Consider the following 18,488-nt stretch of genomic DNA (forward strand, 5'->3'; position numbering starts at 1 on the left):
TGCTGTTTGGGGGTTTATTTTACTTTCTTAAAAAAGAAGTCAAAGGAATAAATCATTAGTCCAAATGGCATTGGACCATAGAGTGCCATTTGGCCATGTTGTCTGTTTTTTTCTGGGAAATGACATCAAGTCACACGGTCGTCTTTCATCTTGTTCTTTCACAAACATTTGGTGAGCATCTCCTTTGGAAAGGCGTCAGCTAAAGAGAGAGGGAGAAGTAAAGTGTTGGGTTTTTCCAAGTTAAGATTCAATGTGATTTGTGACCGGGTCAATGAAACCACAGAAATCGGTATTGATTATGAAAACAATCAAAAGGATGGATTAATTGTTCTTTGTGCTGGTTTCCCTGACAGGTATAGACCATCTCAGCGTCAGATTTCCAACTATAATTTATAGTAGCATAAACTCTCTATCCTTTCACTCACCCAAAGATTGTTAAAGATAATATTTACATACTTTTTGTGCGTGTCATTACACAAAATGAATGGGAATATAAGAAATACTAAACGATATCCAGTCTGTTATTGTTAAAATAAGATTGTTTTGAGTAATATTCCATTGTATACATAAACCACATCTTCTTTATCCATTCATCTTTCCATTAGAAACGACAAATACCCACCATTTGCTTCCACGTGGATGGACCTAGAGGGTATGATGCTGAGTGAGATAAGTCAATCGGAGAAGGACAAACATTAGATGGTCTCATTCATTTGGGGAATATAAAAAATAGTGAAAGGGAATAAAGGGGAAAGGAGGAAAAAATGAGTGGGAAATATCAGAAAGGGAGACAGAACATGAAAAACTCCTAACTCTGGGAGATGAACAAGGAGTAGTGGAAGGGGAGGTGGGCGGGGGGTGGGGGTGACTGGGTGACGGGCACTGAGGGGGACACTTGACTGGAGAGCACTGGGTGGTATTCTATATGTGGGCAAATTGAACACCAATAAAAAATAAATTCATAAAAAAATATTTGGGCAAAAAAATAAAATAATAAAATAATAAAATAAAATAAAATAAATAAGATTATTTTTTTATTTTTTTTAATTTTTTATTTATTTATGATAGTCACACAGAGAGAAAGAGAGAGAGGCAGAGACACAGGCAGAGGGAGAAGCAGGCTCCATGCACCGGGAGCCCGATGTGGGATTCGATCCCGGGTCTCCAGGATCGTGCCCTGGGCCAAAGGCAGGCGCCAAACTGCTGCGCCACCCAGGGATCCCAAGATTGTTTTTTTAATACCATTTTTTTCACCATACTCCCACATGACCCACTGATCCACCACAGCCTAAAAAATTGGGAGCTGAATAAAAAATGAATTGGGTGTACTTGATATGAACGGTAAAGAGGGGGAAATCCTTTAAACAGAAGCTTATATTTTGTAATATAAAAGCTCTGCTTTCCTCTATTATTGTGTGCTAAAAGGACTCTCTAGTTTTCAAATAATTTTGCATTAGCTTTGGTTCAGCAGTGATGTTCTTTTCTTTGAAGGAGCTTGCCCACAGCTCTTTAAGCCTTCATGTGTAAATTAAAGAGAATGAAAAATAGCTAGCACGCCGCATCTTAGAGACCTTGACACTCCATCATTATTGCCACAAATGTCCTCATTAAATTTAATTCATTGGTGTTCCTGGTTTAAACTATTTTCTTTTCTCCTGAGAATAAAGGATATGGAATACTTTTTTTCTAAATCCAATTTATTAATAACTGATATCAGTAAAGGGAATCTGTAAAATTAGTTCAGTAGCAGGGCTTTATAGAAACTTCAACAACTATAGAGGAATTTCCTCCATGGGCACAGCCTTAGTCATTCTTGCCTCACCTTGACTCTAGTAAATACAGCATAGTTAGAATGATCTCGTAAAATGTTAAAAATGTATTTGTAATAAAATAAACTCAACAAAGAGGTCAAGTAATTATTCAAACGATGGATGCTATTTCGGTAAATTATATAAAGATCTTGTAATTCCTTTTGATCTGGGGGGAAATGGTAAAGCATCAATCAATGAATTGAGAGAAAAAAATCTACACTGATATTTTCACTGCAATGAATCCTAGAAGAAATTTAACTCAATTGTGAACACACTGAAATTATGCCTTCTGGAAAAAAAAAATAGGTACACATAGGCTAGGATAGTCATTAGCAGAGAGAGAAAGCAAAAGCCGAGAAATAAAAAGGGGCAAAGAGCTGATTCTAAATGGAATAAGGACGAAGGAGAATACGGAGGGAGGATGGCTTCACTGTCACTCTGGGAAGGGATGAGGTATCAGGGCACGGACTCGGTCTACGATTGCAGAAACTGGAAGCTTGACAGAAAAACAACCCAAGTGTCCATCAACCGACTGGATAAACGAAATGCAGAGTATACACACGGGAAGCACTGCTCGCGCGGGACAGGACGGAGGTCCTGAGACACGCCTCAGCGCAAGCGAGGCTCAGCCACGTTCGACCCCATGAAACAAGCCACATATAAAAGAACAGATGCTCTGCAGCCCCACTCCTACCAAGTATCTCCAACAGGCAAATGCTCAGAGACTGAAAGCACACGTGAGGCTCCCGGGGGCTTGGGGCGGGGAGAAGGGGAAGCAATTATTGAATCAGAACAGTTTCTGTGTGGCTTTGTGGAGATTTGAAGTAGGCGGCAGTGATGGTCGTGCAACACTGTGCACGTAATGCCACTGAAATGCACGCTTAAAAGTGTTTAAAATGATGAGACTCCTAACTCTGGGAAACGAACAAGGGGTGGTGGAAAGGGAGGTGGGCGGGGGGTTGGGGTGACAGGGTGACGGGCACTGAGGGCGGCACTTGGTGGGATGAGCACTGGGTGTCATGCTATATGTGGGCAAACTGAACTTTAATAAAAAAAAAATCTTTAAAAAATGATGAATTTTATATCTATTTTAAAAAATAGTTTAAAAAATAGATATATCTTGGGGCCCCTGGGGGGCTCAGCAGTTGAGCATCCACCTTTGGCTCAGGCCATGACCCCGGGATCCCGGGATCGAGCCCCAGGTCGGGCTCCCTGCGTGGAGCCTGCTTCTCCCTCCGCCTGTGTCTCTGCCTCTCTCTCTGGGCCTCTCATGAATAAATAAATAAAATCTTTAAAAATAATAAAATAATAAATACATGTATCTGTCCACTTCCCCTGCCCCCCCCCCCCCCCAGGAGAAGATAGTGTGCATGAAGAACTCAGCACGGAGACAGCGCACGGGCCCGGCACACGGTATATAGTCAATGAACACCGGCTGTTTCTAAAGAAGGAAAAGGTGGGGCCTGGGTGCTCTGGGGGTGAAGCGTCTGACTGTGGCTCAGGCCATGGTCTCCAGGTGCTGGGCTCGAGCCTGCAGCTGGGCTCCCTGCTCAGGGGGGAGTCCGTGGCCCCCTCTCCCTCTGCTTGCCCTCCCCTGCCCAGATGTGCAGATGCACTCGAGCTCTCCCTCTCTCTCTCTCAAATGAATAAATAAAATCTTTTAAATCTAAAGAAAGATAAAGAGATCTTCATCTTTAACAGGCTGGGGCCCACGGGACTGAAGGCTTGAGTTGCAGACACTCGTGTGCTCGAGTGCTCTCCATACTGTCCACCGGGTGGAGCGCAGGGCTTTGCACCAGGGGGCACTTGGCATGTGGGTGGGGGGCCAGGCCAGGGAGCTTGGGCTCATGACCCTGCAGGGGACGGGGGCCAGGCCAGGGAGCTTGGGCTCATGACCCTGCAGGGGACGGGGGCCAGGCCAGGGAGCTTGGGCTCATGACCCTGCAGGGGCCGGGGGCCAGGCCAGGGAGCTTGGGCTCGGTGAGCCTGCAGGGGTCGGGGTCCAGGCCAGGGAGCTTGGGCTCATGACCCTGCAGGGGTCGGGGTCCAGGCCAGGGAGCTTGGGCTCGGTGACCCTGCAGGGGTCGGGGGCCAGGCCAGGGAGCTTGGGCTCGGTGAGCCTGCAGGGGTCAGGGGGCCCAGGTCCCACAGGGCTCCAGCGCGGTACCCGGGCTACAGGGGCCCAGGCCTGCCCCGCAGGTCCCCTTCCTACTAGACAACGTCAAGAATCGGAATCTCCGCGGAGTCATCTGAAGCAGGCGGGCTTCTCCTCCTCCCTTGTAGACAGACCTTGGAGAAAGCAGAGTCACTAAGGGAAGATCTACGCTTTAAGAGCAAACAGGTTGTGTGGAACCGTCCTTTTAAACGGTGACTGTATTGTCTGCTGGAACATAGTGGCTCTTTTTCTTCCCAAAAGTGTGCTAAGCAAACAAATCAGGACCCTTAACAGGCCTCACCAGAGCTGCTGAATAAACCATGAAGACCTAGCACATGAGATAAACAAGCCCAATTAGAAGGAAGGACAAAAAAATGTAAATGCTGTGGATAAAAGAGACACGAGATAAAATCAGGCGACGTGTAGACTACATTTCCTTCTCTCCAGGCCTCAGAACCAAAAGAACACAGCCTCTGTCTCTAGTCCTCTTCATAGAATATTTGAGTTTAATGACAATTATCATACACGCTACATTCGAAAATAAAGAATTCATTCCGAAATTTTATACTTGTAATACATTCTCCTTTTCTATGCCTATGAATGTTTTTACATTCAGAGGCCCAATTTTTAACATGAGAATAAATTTTAATTTGCAATCACTCTAAAAAATATCATTTGACAAAAAGAAATTTGTTTTTACACTCAGATTTTTTGGAGGAGATCATTTCTTTTAGAATTCATTAATTTTTATCAAAACTTACAATTATCATTTATAAAAATTGCACTATAAAAAAAGTACACTCTTCTCTTAAAAGGAAACTATAAATATCTTAGCTTTGCCTAAGAGTGACAGAATGAGCAAAATTATTTTCCTGCTACTTTTTTTAACCCTGCGACTAAGTCAGAAGACAGTGTATATTCTTCAGATATTACCTATTATATTCCCCATCTTTTCCATGATAATTCTATTAATATAATTATTTCACATACTTATAGATTAAATTGATGGTACGAACAGCCTATTATAAATTGCATTCACTTATTTTTTTATAAATATTTATTGTGTATTTTGTCTATGCATCAAAACCAGCATTTAATTGCAACAAGCCCACTAATTACTATAAATACAATATAAATCCTTAAGTAATACAAGTCATGGGCAGCCCCAGGTGGCGCAGCGGTTTGGTGCCTGCCTTCAACCCAGGGTGTGATCCTGGAGACCCGGGATCGAGTCCCACATCGGGCTCCTTGCATGGAGCCTGCTTCTCCCTCTGCCTGTGTCTCTGCCTCTCTCTGTGTGTCTGTGAATAACTAAATAAAATCTTAAAAAAGTAATACAAGTCATCAACAAAGTATTGAAAGCTTTATTTTTACTGTCTCATAGACAATACTCATACTTATTTTTATATAAAAATATATGCTTTTCTCATTATACTGTCATGGTGAACCAACCCAAAACAATGTTTTTCTCAGAATGTCAAGTATGATCTATGGTTCTCATTTATCAAGATCAAACTCACACCATTCATCCGTATTGATAATCTGATATTTCTTTCAACAGCACATGTCTTCGGGGCACATACTGAATGTCAGGCACTGGGGTAGGTACCGGGGTAAAAGCATAATGCAGATGCTCCATGGGCCAACCTGCGTCACCAAGAAACTCACAGGAGTATGAAGAGGATTTCCATCTCTCCCTTCCTCCGCTGCAACCTTCATAATCTGCCTGGAGTGACATCAGTAAAAACCTACAGTACTTTCCAGTGACCCTCGCCTAGCACCTGTCATGCTATGGTTTAGTCCTTGGTACCTGCTGCTGCGTCTCGGACACTGACCATGTGTCAGCCTGTCTCCATGGCAGAATGGGGCCTGATTAAGGTTCTAGATGCTGCTCTGTCTGCCTTATGAGACGTCCCGTACTATCAATAAACCAAGCTGGACATCTCCGCTTCCCACACTTCTCCCAGGTACCTGCCACTTACGTTTTGAGATCCCAGGCTCCGTCAGACCCACCACGCCAGCACGCATTTCCTGACTGTAACCCTTTCGAGTTTGTAACGCCCCCGTATCAGTCAGTCTTTTTCATGGCAACCGGGTGGGAGAAAGAAATGTTTCTCATCTAGTCATCTCCCCCACAGAAGGAAATCCCACCCTGAATAAAAATTCCATCCTGGGTCTGAATAAAAAGCTTTAAGAAGCCCCAAAACATTTTTTTCTCTCCTAAATGTCTTTTATAATTTTTCTAAACAAATGTTAACACTTTCTTTGCAAAATATTACCTTGAACCTTTCCAAATCCAACTTCTTATAGACATGGTAAATAAAAAAGAAGTCAGGTGCCTTCTCCAAGGCTGTAAGTAATGCCAGAGGTAGGATATTTTTTTCTTACTTCTAAGACTGACGTTCCATGATCAAAATCAGACCTGAAAGAAAAGACCAGTTAATGTATTTGCCAACGTTTCTGAGTTCTGTTAACTTGATGGGCAGGACTTTGATCTTTAATGCAGAAAGATTATAAAAAATTACCCTCAATGTATCTAACCAATTATGCTATAGCTGATTATATACCTCAGAGGTGCCTGATTTTTCCTAGGTTGTATGCAAGGTAATATGCTTAACATAGACATTTACCGTATAAGAGAGAAGAGAACAAAAGATGTTTGTATGGAAAATGGTGGTCAAAACAAAACCTGTGTATCTCTCTATATATGCTTTTTATCATTATTTTCTATATAAGCATGATATATATAATATATATGATACACACACAAATATGTAAATGAATATCAAGTAAAAAAATCTTGGATCCTAAGATGTTAAAATAATCAGCATTCCCTAACCAAGCCATCGTTGTGGATTTGCCATAAAATGAAATTATTAATATTAACCTTCTTCACAAATTCACCATTTATAGGGCCCACTGAAGATGGTTTAACAACAAATCTTAAAGAGTCAATACAACCAAGAGGGGGAAAAAATCCTTTCTGGAATACAAGATCTGAATTCTGAACATGTAATGCTGGCAGTAGTATCTGACATCCATATGAAAGAGGTTTTGCCCAAAATATCCAGCTCATGCTGTGACAGTGACAGTGATGTGCACTGTGTAATGTCAGCTCAAGAGGAGAGGCCACAGCAGAGTGAAAAAGACCCCTTTCAACATGCATTTCATGGCCTAGGAAATCACTTAAGAACTTGACTGGAAAGTGACTGAACAATAGGCCAGATGTGACACGTGCTTTTTGGCCATTTAATGAAAAGAATCTAATAGGATGTCTATCCATTTGGTTAAAAGGGCATTTTCATTCATTTTACCATTCTGTGTATCCAAATATTGGCCATGCTTTCTGTATACTCAGTGTAAAATACCCTATTTGTCTAGAAACATCTGTCACAATGTGGAAAAATATCACTTCAGCCACCCTGGTTCTTCTGAAAGGGTGCCATCATGGGAAACAGGCTGGTCAGACACTAAACCAAATAATTAATAAAAGAGTATAGCCATTTAGTCAACAGCAAACGATTGTTACATGTTTTTTTTGTTTTGTTTTGTTTTTGTTTTGTTTTTTTTTCACTATTGCTAGCTGGTGATTATCCATTAGTTCATGGCTGTTCAAATATTATGGCCTAATTTACTACACCAATGGTAGAATCCCTTCCTTGTGACCCACAAGCCCCCATATGGTAGTCACCTGCCACCGTACCTTTAAAGTCCTAGGAGCTCTTCAGTCCTGGTTTATACGGTGAGGTGTATGCTTCTGGCCCAAGACGGTGACTACCTCAACCACTGCAGGAAGCCTTCCTTACCAAGCATCTCAGGGTACTTGTCAAGCTCCTCTCAGCCCCATGAAGTAAGCTAGAAAGATAAGTGACCTCTGCATATTTAGGGGAAATCCTTTATTTTATTTTATGCAATATTTATTGCATGACTAAAACGCTACCACTGGTAAAGCCCCACAGCCATGATTTTGCAATAATACTTTAGACCTAAGAAAATAGTCTCTAAAAGCATTTTGTCATTATGGGTTATAAAAAAATGCTTTTGTGCATCTCTAGTGTAGGTACGTGTACTTCCCCTTATCAAAACCGCTGTCTTCTTCAAGGACATGGTCTTGACCCTATTGTACTACCTCATCCACAAAGCAGGACTCCCCTCGCACGGGTCCACCACCCTCATGACTTTCATGATGAGAAGAGTTTATTAATTCATTTATCGCCCTGTTATCTTTGACATCTTTGACTTCTCTCATTAATGATCTTTTTCATAGATACAGGATGCGGCCACGTTTGGCGGAGCGATCATTTCATGAGCATTGGCTCTTTGCTTTTCCATTTCTCAACAGATGCATGTTAGAAGAAGATGCCAATACCGTGTCACCTCTAGTTCAGATCTGTAGGCAATAAAGCTCGACGTGTGGGAATTTTACAGTCTGGCAGGTAGACTACGCTTCCGTCCCAATAAATCCAGAGGGCTTACCTGGGAGAGCTCTCCAGTCCCTGCGGTTTAACGGGCTTCTCAGAGAAGAAAAAGTGCCTCCCAGCAGCGCCATCACCAGCTGGCATCCCCACCGTGGGTTTCTCCTCCTACTTCCCCGCAGCCACCACGCAATACCTGGACATCATTTTGAGACAGCCTCTTGTGAGAAATGGGGTAGGGGCTTCTGTCGTAGAAGACATCAGCCACAAATCTGGACAATTTGCTTCTCCATGAGTGAGAAGATTAGCAGGTATACCTTGGAATTGAAGAGAAGTGGCCAAACTTCTGGCTGAAATTATTGCTTGACTAACTTACCTAAATCATCTAGATTTTAACTAACACTAACTTACTTGCCTTTTCACTCTTGGCAAGGAAAAAGAACAAACACTAATTCAAGTCACATCTTTTCTTAGCAGTTTGCAATTTAATTAATTTAATTAAGATAAATTAGTTTTAAATTTGGAGTTAGAGTATTGAAGGCCACCTTCTTAGTCATTTGTGTCTCCTTGGTGCTTATCGCCTTCTGCTGCCCTGCCACACACCCAAGGCGGGACCTTTCTTGGGGGGAATACTTTAAAATGTGAGGTTTGGTCCTGAAAATGATGGGAAAAAAGTATTTCAAAATGTGTTCACACGGATGATTTTTTTATAGATAGGCAAGTAAAACAAGGACGATCGCTTTAATGAAAGTCACTATTGCTCAGAATGCTGTGGTGGGGGAGAACCTCGCCGCCCACCCCCCCACCCCGCCTCCTTTCTCCCCGCACGAAGCAATCAGCCCTTGACCTGCAGTTACCCTTGTCCTCTGCCTGTTGTGTTTTACAAACCACGCCTTCCACTGCTGAGAGCTGCAGTCCTGCCTGCACCCTCAGGAGCGTCCCTTGTTTGGAACTCTAACTCAGCTTGCCCGACGGCAGATCTCCTCAGCCTGGGGACTAGGGAACTCCACAAGCAAGAAGGGCAGAGGGGCCTCCTATCTTCTGGCACTGGCTGAAATGGAAGAAATCCTGGAGGAGCTCCAGTTACCCATGTAATCCTGAGAAACCACACCTTTTAAGGCCTGGAAGGTTAAGAACGTCTGACGTCTCCAGCCAAGATTTTCCTAGGATTAGTTTTATCACAACAGAAATTGCAAAATAGGGTACAATTTTGCAACTCATAGTTGCAGACGCCCTGTAGCCTACATCAAATTCAGTGACGAACTGAATGTCGAGGGCTCCCCCACTGCTCTTGCATACGCTTAGATCAAAGGTGGAATTGTTTAATCTTTCAAAAGGCCCTGGACTCCAAAGATGTCACACATTCCATGATGAAGGGAAAACTCATTCATTCAGCCATCAGCTCATCCATTCATTCTGTGCTGTGCTTCTGTATATGTCAGGCACTCCTTCATACACTCAGGATATAATTTTTTTTAAAAAAGTAAATAAATAAAGCTGTTGCCTCATGGAAACTACATTCTACTGGGAAGAGACAAACTATAAATAAATAAGCATTTATGGAGTAAAGGCAATGAAGAAAGTGAAGGCAGTTAAGGGGATAGGGTGGGAAGTGCCCCCCCCCCTTAGCCTACATGGCCAGGAAGACCCCAGGGAGAAGGTGACATTTCATATGAAGTGACAAGTGACAGAGATCACTCAAGCCTTTGACTCAGATCATATGGTCTTAAGTGGGGACTGAGGACCAGCCAGGCATCCCCCGGACCTCGTTAGAGTGGCCCCCCTCCAGACCTCCTGAGTCAGAACCTGCATGTTAACAATACCCCCAGGTGTACAGTAATGTCTGAAGACGCTTGATGTCATAGGTTAGTAGCCAAGTAGGCCTAGAAAACAGATCTTCTAGCTTCTCGTTTCTTTCTATCCCTATTCTTCATCTCTACATTATATATGCATATTTTTATCCTATAAACAGATCAAAATAAGACTATCTTATTAGGTACTATAAAAATCGAATTTTTTTACGATGGTAAGAAGAAGTTCATCTTTTTCTAAGAGCTGTCATTAGTACTACTGATCCCAGCCCAATTCATTGCATTGTACCCTAAAATTGAATCTGGAGTTTGATAATAGGAGCCAAGCTGCCTTTCATCCTGCACCCTGGAGCTCCACAAAGGGCCGGGTAAGAATCGGCGGTGCCGGAGGACATGGGGAGCACTGAGCCCACTGAGTTCTGCTCAACTCCATCCATATCACACCTGAGCCAGGTGGTACAGCAGCTCCTGTGCCCGGGGGGTGGGGGGGGTGAGTCTGGGAGCCTCTGCCCCTGCCTCAGCCTCCAGCCATCCTTTCCGCATGCAGGGCCCCTGTTCGGCATCCTGACCGACCTCTCTTCATCCATTTTGAAGAACAAATCCTTCTGCTTATAACACACTTAATACTCCTTTCCAGCCCTCGTAGTGCTAGGGCTTCCCACAAGGTGCCAAAGAATTTGAAGTGGAGTGATTCACCTCCGGGCACAAGCCATCACTGAAGAAACACCACTCACTGGTACTTATTACAGTTCCAATTATCACTATATTTATAAAATTGACTCAGACCTTCTGCCAAAGAGCAAAACAGGATTTAACAAAGCTAAAAAAAATGAAATAACAATTATAAAATAATCAAGCTTGCATGCTGATTTATGAAAAACAACAGTGTGTCACAGTTTTTCCTTTTCTTGCTCCATACTTTTGAAGTGATTTCCCAAAATGCTTTCCTCTAGAGTGGCTGTTCTTCAGAAATATGCTAGAGGAGATCTTACCAGCCCATTCTTTCTCTGTACAAGTCTATAGACTTCCATTCCCAATGCACAATGTCAAAACTGCCACAGCGACATGTTGGGGCTACATTCTTATCAGCGGTTTGATGAAATTTCAGATTATTTACCAAATCTTCCAAGTGTTCAATCATGTGGGAAAATGAGTCACTCAAAGCTTCCAATATGAGCAAAGAGGAAGGCAAATCACAGTATTTTGTTTCCTCCAGATATACCAATGCCTTCTTCTGGAGGCATTTTTTAAGGATTTTACATATGTTATACAAACAGTACCTTACAATACTACAATTTCTTTACCTCCCAGAAATTCTAAATGAAGGATTTGTCTGCTATAGTAAGTATTCCAAGAAGAATGAGGAGGAGGAGGAAGAGGTAGAGAAAGAGAGGGAGGGGGAGGAGGAGGAGGAAGAGGATGAAGAGAAAGGAAAGAAGGAAGAAGAAGAAGAAGAAGAAGAAGAAGAAGAAGAAGAAGAAGAAGGAGGAGGAGGAGGAGGAGGAGGAGGAGGAGGAGGAAGAGGAGGAGGAGAAGGAGAAGAAAAAGGAGAAAGAGGAGGAGGAAGGAGAAGAACAAGAAGAAGAAGGAGGAGAAAGAAGAAGGAAGAAGAAGGAGGAAGAAGAAGAAAAGAAGAAGAAGAAGAAGAGGAAGAAGAAGGAGGAGGAGGAGGAGGAAGAGGAGGAGAAGGAGGAGGAGGAAGAGGAGGAGAAGGAAGAGTGGGAGGAGGAAGAGTGGGAAGAGGAAGAGTGGGAGGGGAGGAAGAGGATGAAGAGAAGGAGAAGAAAAGAAGAAGAAGAGAAGAAGAAGAAGAAGAAGAAGAAGAAGAAGAAGAAGAAGAAGAAGAAGAAAGAAGAAGGAGAAGGAGAGGAAGAGGAAGGGGAAGGAGAAGGAGAAGAAGAAGAAGAAGAAAAGAAGAAGAATTAAGAAGGAGGGGCGGAGGAAGAGGGGTAGAAAGCAATAGAAAAAGTCCTGAGGCAGGTGAGGGAATACACGGGAAGATGGAGCGCAAGCGCTGTCCGAGGCGGCAGGCAAAGTCTCCCTCCACCAGACGTGGATTCCCTCAAGCTTCCCCCGCAAGGCGCTCTCCGCAGCTGATGCCCGCTTGCTGGGCTGCAGAGCCTTCGCCGTGACAGAGCCGTGTGCCTCCCTTTAGCAGTCGGGCCTCTGACAATTTGTTCATGGAGACACTTCCTCAGGTGGAGAGCCCTAGACTCCGAGGAGCCCCCCAAGTTGATGTGAACAAGAAAGAATGTCCCTAAATGTCCAGGTCTCCAATTCACCACTGTCTCCGGGAGAATCTGAGACCCCTGTGACTTACAGATGAGGAACAAGCCTGGAACATCTTTAAGACCAAGCTAGCTTCCAGACAGTATCATGTTCTCCATTATTTATTATCAGTATTAATCCTATTACAGCATTTATACTATACGTAATTCCCTAAAGAGGACTTAAAGTATTTTTTAAGAATTCATTTATTTATTCATGAGACACACAGAGAGAGAGAGAGGCAGAGACACAGAGGGAGAAGCAGGCTTCCTGTGAGGAGCCCAGTGTGAGACTCGATCCCGGGACCCCGGGGTCATGCCCTGGGCCAAAGGCAGGTGCTCCACCGCTGAGCCCCCAGGTGCTCCAAGGACTTAAAACATTTACACTGAAACACACTCATAACTCGACTATTAAAAAATGAAGGGGAGAGAGACAGAGCATCCAAAGTAATGGATCTTAAGCTCTAATGAAAATTTGATGGAAGCTATGAATCTTTTCCCTAGAAAAACCTAGATACGAACATTTTGACATGTAAGCTTTAAAAAAATAAAGAAATTCCTCAAAATTCCTGTTTGGAGGGACTAACTGGTTGTGCGCTAGGACAACAGGTTGCAAACTCAGCTGCCCAGGACACAGGCGAGGAGAGCAAGCGAGCGGCTGGGAGGAACATGGGAACAGCAGGAGCTCGAGGGGAGCGGGACCTGAGCCTCATCTACGCGGACCGCGGCTCGGCAGCCCGGCCCGGCTTCTACCACCGGGGGGCAACGTGGCCCCCACACTGCTGCCCCGGCTCTCAACTTGCCAAGAGAAAACCCAAGTCTGGATTTCTCAAATTCTCAAAGCCTAGGTTTCAGCAACTAATTCCAACTTGTTTCAAACTCCTTGCAGGAAGGAAAGAAGCAAACAATTAAGAGAGGAGCCACAACTGTAGCTGAATGGCAAGTGCCGGAAGACTCTTCTGTGTTATTTGAAAAGACACGTATGTCGTTCTGATAAGAAGTTGTCGCTAGAAAAGGCTGGCATTTTCCCTGAGAAAGTGAAGTACCTCAAGTGTCCTCGCCACTTTACCTTTCCAGGATGGAAACTACAGGAGTGTCTCAAGGCGAGGCCTCGACTCTCCTAAGGAAGCAGCTCTGCACCCACTGGAGCCTGTGACCACTTGCATCATTAAAGCCACAGCTTTCCATTAGACAGAAAAGAAATGTGGCCTAAAATTCCCCAGGGTAGCAGCTACAAATCAGTGGCTTCAACCTTTAAAAGGTCTTCGCGTGGCTACTACAGCACATTTGTTCTGGAACGCTCTCCGGGCTCATTGGTCGGCCGAGATCAGCTAGCTGCAAGACGTTCCCTCGGATGACTCTGGGAATTGGACCGTGAAATGGAGTTATCTGGAATTGTCCTTGCAGGTGATGAAGAGCATCTGCATAAAACAGTCATTTTGTTTCCATCACTGAAGGAGCACCAAGGATCTCAGGCTGCTCGACCCGAGGCAGATTGCTCGGTGCACCAGATACTCCGCAGAACGTCCGCTGCTGCCCCCTTGACAACTAGGGACACTTGGCGGCATCGATCAAACCATCGAAGGGCGCCCAGAAAGGCAGCAGAGCAGAGCCTCAATCCTGCCCGAAATTCATCGATACAGACACAAGGTAAACCATGGGAAGCGCCTTCGTATGACCCGGTGGATGCCTGCCCTCGACTGTCACTGCGCCACCAGAAGACAGGAAATTGAAAGATAAACTTGTGTAGCCCAGAAACGTCTCCCCGTCCTACGGGCACGGTCCCCTGCTGCGGATGGGCATTTATCCGGCCGCGAAGCATTTAAACTCATTTTCCTGGCCCCTCTGGAAACTCTGTAAGCTGCTTATTGCCGTATAATGTGCCCATCTGGGGGCCTGGGGGGCTCAGGGGTTGAGCGTCTGCCTTGGGCCCAGGGCGTGACCCCGGGGTCCCAGGATCGAGTCCCTCATCGGACTCCCTGTGAGGAGCCTGCTTCTCCCTCTGGGTGTGTCTCTGCCCCTCTCTCTCTCTTTCTCTTTGTGTCTCTCATGAATAAATAAATAAAATCTTTAAAAAATAATAATAATGTGCCCATTTTGTTTAAGCTGCTTAGAGTCAGATGCATTCCAGCAACTTTGAGTTCTAACTGATAAAATACCTGTGCCTCAATGGAGAGGACTTAGCTTCTGTTTTACAGGATGGGAATGTTGCACTCCAGGCACGTGGGCTCCCGGCCCCTCTAGGGTCCCTCCCCCAGCGTGGCATGGAGGCAGCAAAGCACCCAACCAGGAAGGAATCTGTAGTTGCATCAGCAACCAGTTTGTTTGACTAGTTGCCATTGACTGGTAGGCCCAGCTCAGTGCTTCGACTCTCTCAGGAAGACCTAAAAAATTTTGCACACAATTCTGGCTGAAGGGAGAGGCAATGGCCAGATTGAATTTCCTGCTAGGTAAGCAAGAGAAGAGCTCTTAGTTAAGTTTACATTGATTGTCTTCAAAAATAGGAAATGTTATTGATCGTACCCCTGACTTTATTGAGCAAAGTTCTTATCCCTAACAACAATGATAATTATTGTAATCCTAACAAACTTAACAACATTGATATATAGCACATTTTGACTTATGCAGCACTTTCACTTATTTATATGATCCAGACAGCAATCGGCCCACATTAGTATCAGCATTCCTACAAGACACACAACACTTTTCATCTATATTTACTAGATGATCAACAACCATGAAGTATGATGATCAAAAAGAGATTCAAATTAAGAAAACACAAGGAACAGCTTATTGAGCATCAGGTTAAAGTAGAAATAATGAGCTAAGAGATCTTACTAAAGAGGAATGTAAAAAATCAAATATATTTTCCAAACTCGGGATTCCTGCAATATTAAGAACTAAGGAATAGTTTCCATTTGTTACCTCACATGCAAAATTTACAATCTCTTACTATGAATAGTATTCTCTCAGAGGAACCTACTGTTTTGCAAATCTTGTCAGTATTACTGGAGTGAGCTCAATGCTCCTCGGAATTCTGATTTAAGTAGTAAGAGTATCTTCCTCAGATATGGACCCAGATTCTCACATTAACCTAGAGGCATCTATCTGAATGAGAGAGGAAAACCATTTTAGGGAATGAAAGCATTTTTCTATTGGATCTCAGTGATTTGCTCAGTCCAGTCCAAATCAAAATGAGTCGACGTCATAGAACACCACACTGAGGTCGGCAAATGTCTTTTCAAATTATATTTTAAAAATTTAATTAAAATATGCATTTTGGAAAGGCAATTTTGTTTATTCAACCAACGTTTACCAAGGTCTCACTATTTGGCAGGCATTGCCCTTGAACACACACACACGCCCCACATGGTGATGGATCCTAAAAGTAAGACAGGTAAAGGACTTGGTAGAAACAGCTGGGAGGACTTCTATGCTAGGGAGGGTGCAGATGATCAGGAAAGACCACTCTGGCCTCACAGATGAGAGATTTGATCAGGGATCTGGGTCAAGTGAAGGCATAAATCATAAAGGTATGTCAGAAGAAAGGAGGTAAACTAAGAGAAGAAACCACATAGGCTGTGGGATGGCTTTGAAGGTCACCAAAAAATGAAAGGATAAGCCTCGGGGGGATCTTGAACTGAGCGAGTACGTGGGATGATTTGTATATTAAAGCATCAGTCAGGCAACAGAGAGAGTAACAGACATAGGGGGCAAAAGGCCAGTCAGAGGCTCCTGCAGTAATTAAAGAAAAAAGTGACAATTGCTTGGAAGAATGCGGTGGTGCTGGAAGCAGAGCTCACGGGTGGGTTTCCAAAGAGAGAATAAGTTCCTCCTCGATTGGATGTGAGTGTGGAAAAGAAAGAGGAGGCCAATGTTTTGGCTGAAGCACCGGCAAGCGGGCTGGAGTTGCTACTCTCTGAGTCAGGGCACCCCATCGTAGAATCAGGGGCAGAAATAAAAAAAAAAATTCACATTGGACACGTTATGTTTGAAGAGCATATTAAATATCCAAGAGCGGTGTCAGAGGGTAACTGTACGCACTCGTCTAGCCCTGGGTAGCGAGGTCACGGTTGGCGCTGCCACTCTGAGCACTGTGGCATTTACGTGGCACTTGAAACCGTGGGAGCAGGCAAGAAACCCTAGGCCCTAGGTCTTGGCAGAACATGAAAGAAGACCCAAAGCACGGAGCCCTGTGACACTCCATCGTTCAGAGTCTGCAAAGATAGGAGGACTCAAAATAGGTATAATTGTCACCCCTGGAACAGGAAAACATGGCAATGGGGCAGAACTAATATATAAAACTATGTTTCAGGCCAAGTTCTAGAAATAAAAAATGACTTATATAGACTATACGTGTAATATACTATCTACCTGGGGAGATTTGCCAACAGCCATCAACCCTGAGACCTAGTGTATGAGGCCTCTTAGACTTCCACCATGAGGAAAACGCCTCTGGCTCTACAGGAAGAAACGAGCACTTGCTAAAGCAAGTTAGGCTTGGGGCGGCCGCGTGTCCAGTCAGCTGAGGATCCAACGTGCGGTTTCGGCTCAGGTTGCGAGTTGGGGTTAGGGCAGGATGGTCCGGCACCGTGATAAGTAAGTTACCCGAGGAAACAGAGGACAGCAGCCAGCCCGCACAGATACTGCCCACTTCATGGTGGTGATCAGTGAGATGATGGTGCAAGGAAGTGTGGGAAGCAGAGCCTTCTCCATAAAAGTCTTGCTGGATCTAATTGGATATCCATCTGCTAAATGCGCTCAAAACCTCTCTACACCATCATCTCCCACCTACCATCACAGACAAGAGTTATCTCCAGATGGATCACGGATATAAGTGTAGATGGTAAAAGGACAAGGTTTCCAGAGGGAAGTAGCTTCCTGATGGTGAAGCAGACAAAATGTCCTCAAACGGAACACAAGAGTCACTAGTCATGAAAGGAAAAAAAAGAAGAGGAAAATGATCTATATTCAAATGAAGACCACTTGTTCATCGAAAGGCACTAGTAAGAGGTGAAAAACAACCAGGGAAGGAAAAAAATATTTACGATCTACATAATCAACAAAGAGTCTGTGTTCTGGAGGTCTGAAAAATGCCTACAAATCCATGAGAGAAAGACAGATAGTTCAATAGAAACACCAAAAAAAAGCGAGCAGACATGAAAGAGGAAAATACGTCTTTGGCCGAAGAGGCAAATAAATACACGCAAAGACAGGCAATCTTTTCCTCCTACAAATGCAAATTAAAACGATGATGTGATATGGTCCTAACGGCCCCAATGAAACACCCAATGCTGTTGAGGAATGAGGAGCAAGAAGCTTGTGATTCCAGGACACGGCTCAGCCCCGGGGTGCACGGCCCCTGCAGAGCTCCTGCCGCCGTGCCCCCTCCCTGCCTGCACCACCTCAGGTCCTTGAATGAAGCAGCATGAGGAGAAAAGGCACAGCCGGGAGCCCCCTGGCTGAGGGGCTACCCCCTGAGATCCCTCTAATCGAGGGGTGTTGGGGCCCATGGCCTGCACCGGGAGCGCCGCCCCTGCAAAAGCATTGGCTAATTGGGAGGAAAAAGAGAAAGAAAAATGAAGAAATAACAGCAAAATCTGTGATTATGTCCTTCTGAGGAGACTGAAATTGTGCGCAAAGTGTGACATATGTGAAATACAGATGTGTAAATGAGGCCGGGTGCGGGTTGGGCACACACGTAAGCCTTGGGATCACTGCAGGGGAGTGTCTGTGCCTTGGGGTAGGCTGTTCCCGGAAGGCAAGTGGTGGTTTAAATAGGGAGGGGGAGGGAGAAAGAGGGAGAGGGAGGGGGAGAGAGAAGGAGAGGGAGGGAGAGAAAAAAAGCTCACCTGGCCCAGGCCTGCAGGTGCGGCAGGTCCGCACCCCACCTCAGGGACCCCCAGGGATGCACTGAGCTCACCTGGCCCAGGCCTGCAGCTGGGGATGGGTCCTGCAGAGCCTGCACCCCGCCTCGCAGAACTCCTGGGGGGCCCCTAGTGTCCGTGTTGAGCGCCCCAGGCTCTGAT

General features: G+C 44.7%; 1 long non-coding RNA gene across 3 annotated transcripts in view; it reads right to left on the reverse strand.

Moving 5' to 3' along the window:
• The window catches only part of LOC112658542 (uncharacterized), a 21,737-nt gene continuing 3,249 nt past the window's right edge, over nucleotides 1-18,488 (reverse strand). The window contains exons 2-6 of one of the 3 annotated variants that reach the window (XR_003135770.3): nucleotides 8,927-9,035; nucleotides 8,443-8,577; nucleotides 7,670-7,821; nucleotides 6,246-6,388; nucleotides 1-199 (exon numbers count right to left, since the gene is read on the reverse strand). This is a non-coding gene — a long non-coding RNA (uncharacterized LOC112658542). Of the gene's footprint in view, nucleotides 200-6,245; nucleotides 6,389-7,669; nucleotides 7,822-8,442; nucleotides 8,578-8,926; nucleotides 11,356-18,488 lie in introns of those variants that run through there. The other 2 variants (XR_007401401.1, XR_004804348.2) reach the window with 2 other exon arrangements.

The sequence above is a fragment of the Canis lupus genome, chromosome 12 (genome assembly GCF_003254725.2).
Source record: "Canis lupus dingo isolate Sandy chromosome 12, ASM325472v2, whole genome shotgun sequence".
In the NCBI taxonomy this organism is placed as follows: domain Eukaryota; kingdom Metazoa; phylum Chordata; class Mammalia; order Carnivora; family Canidae; genus Canis; species Canis lupus.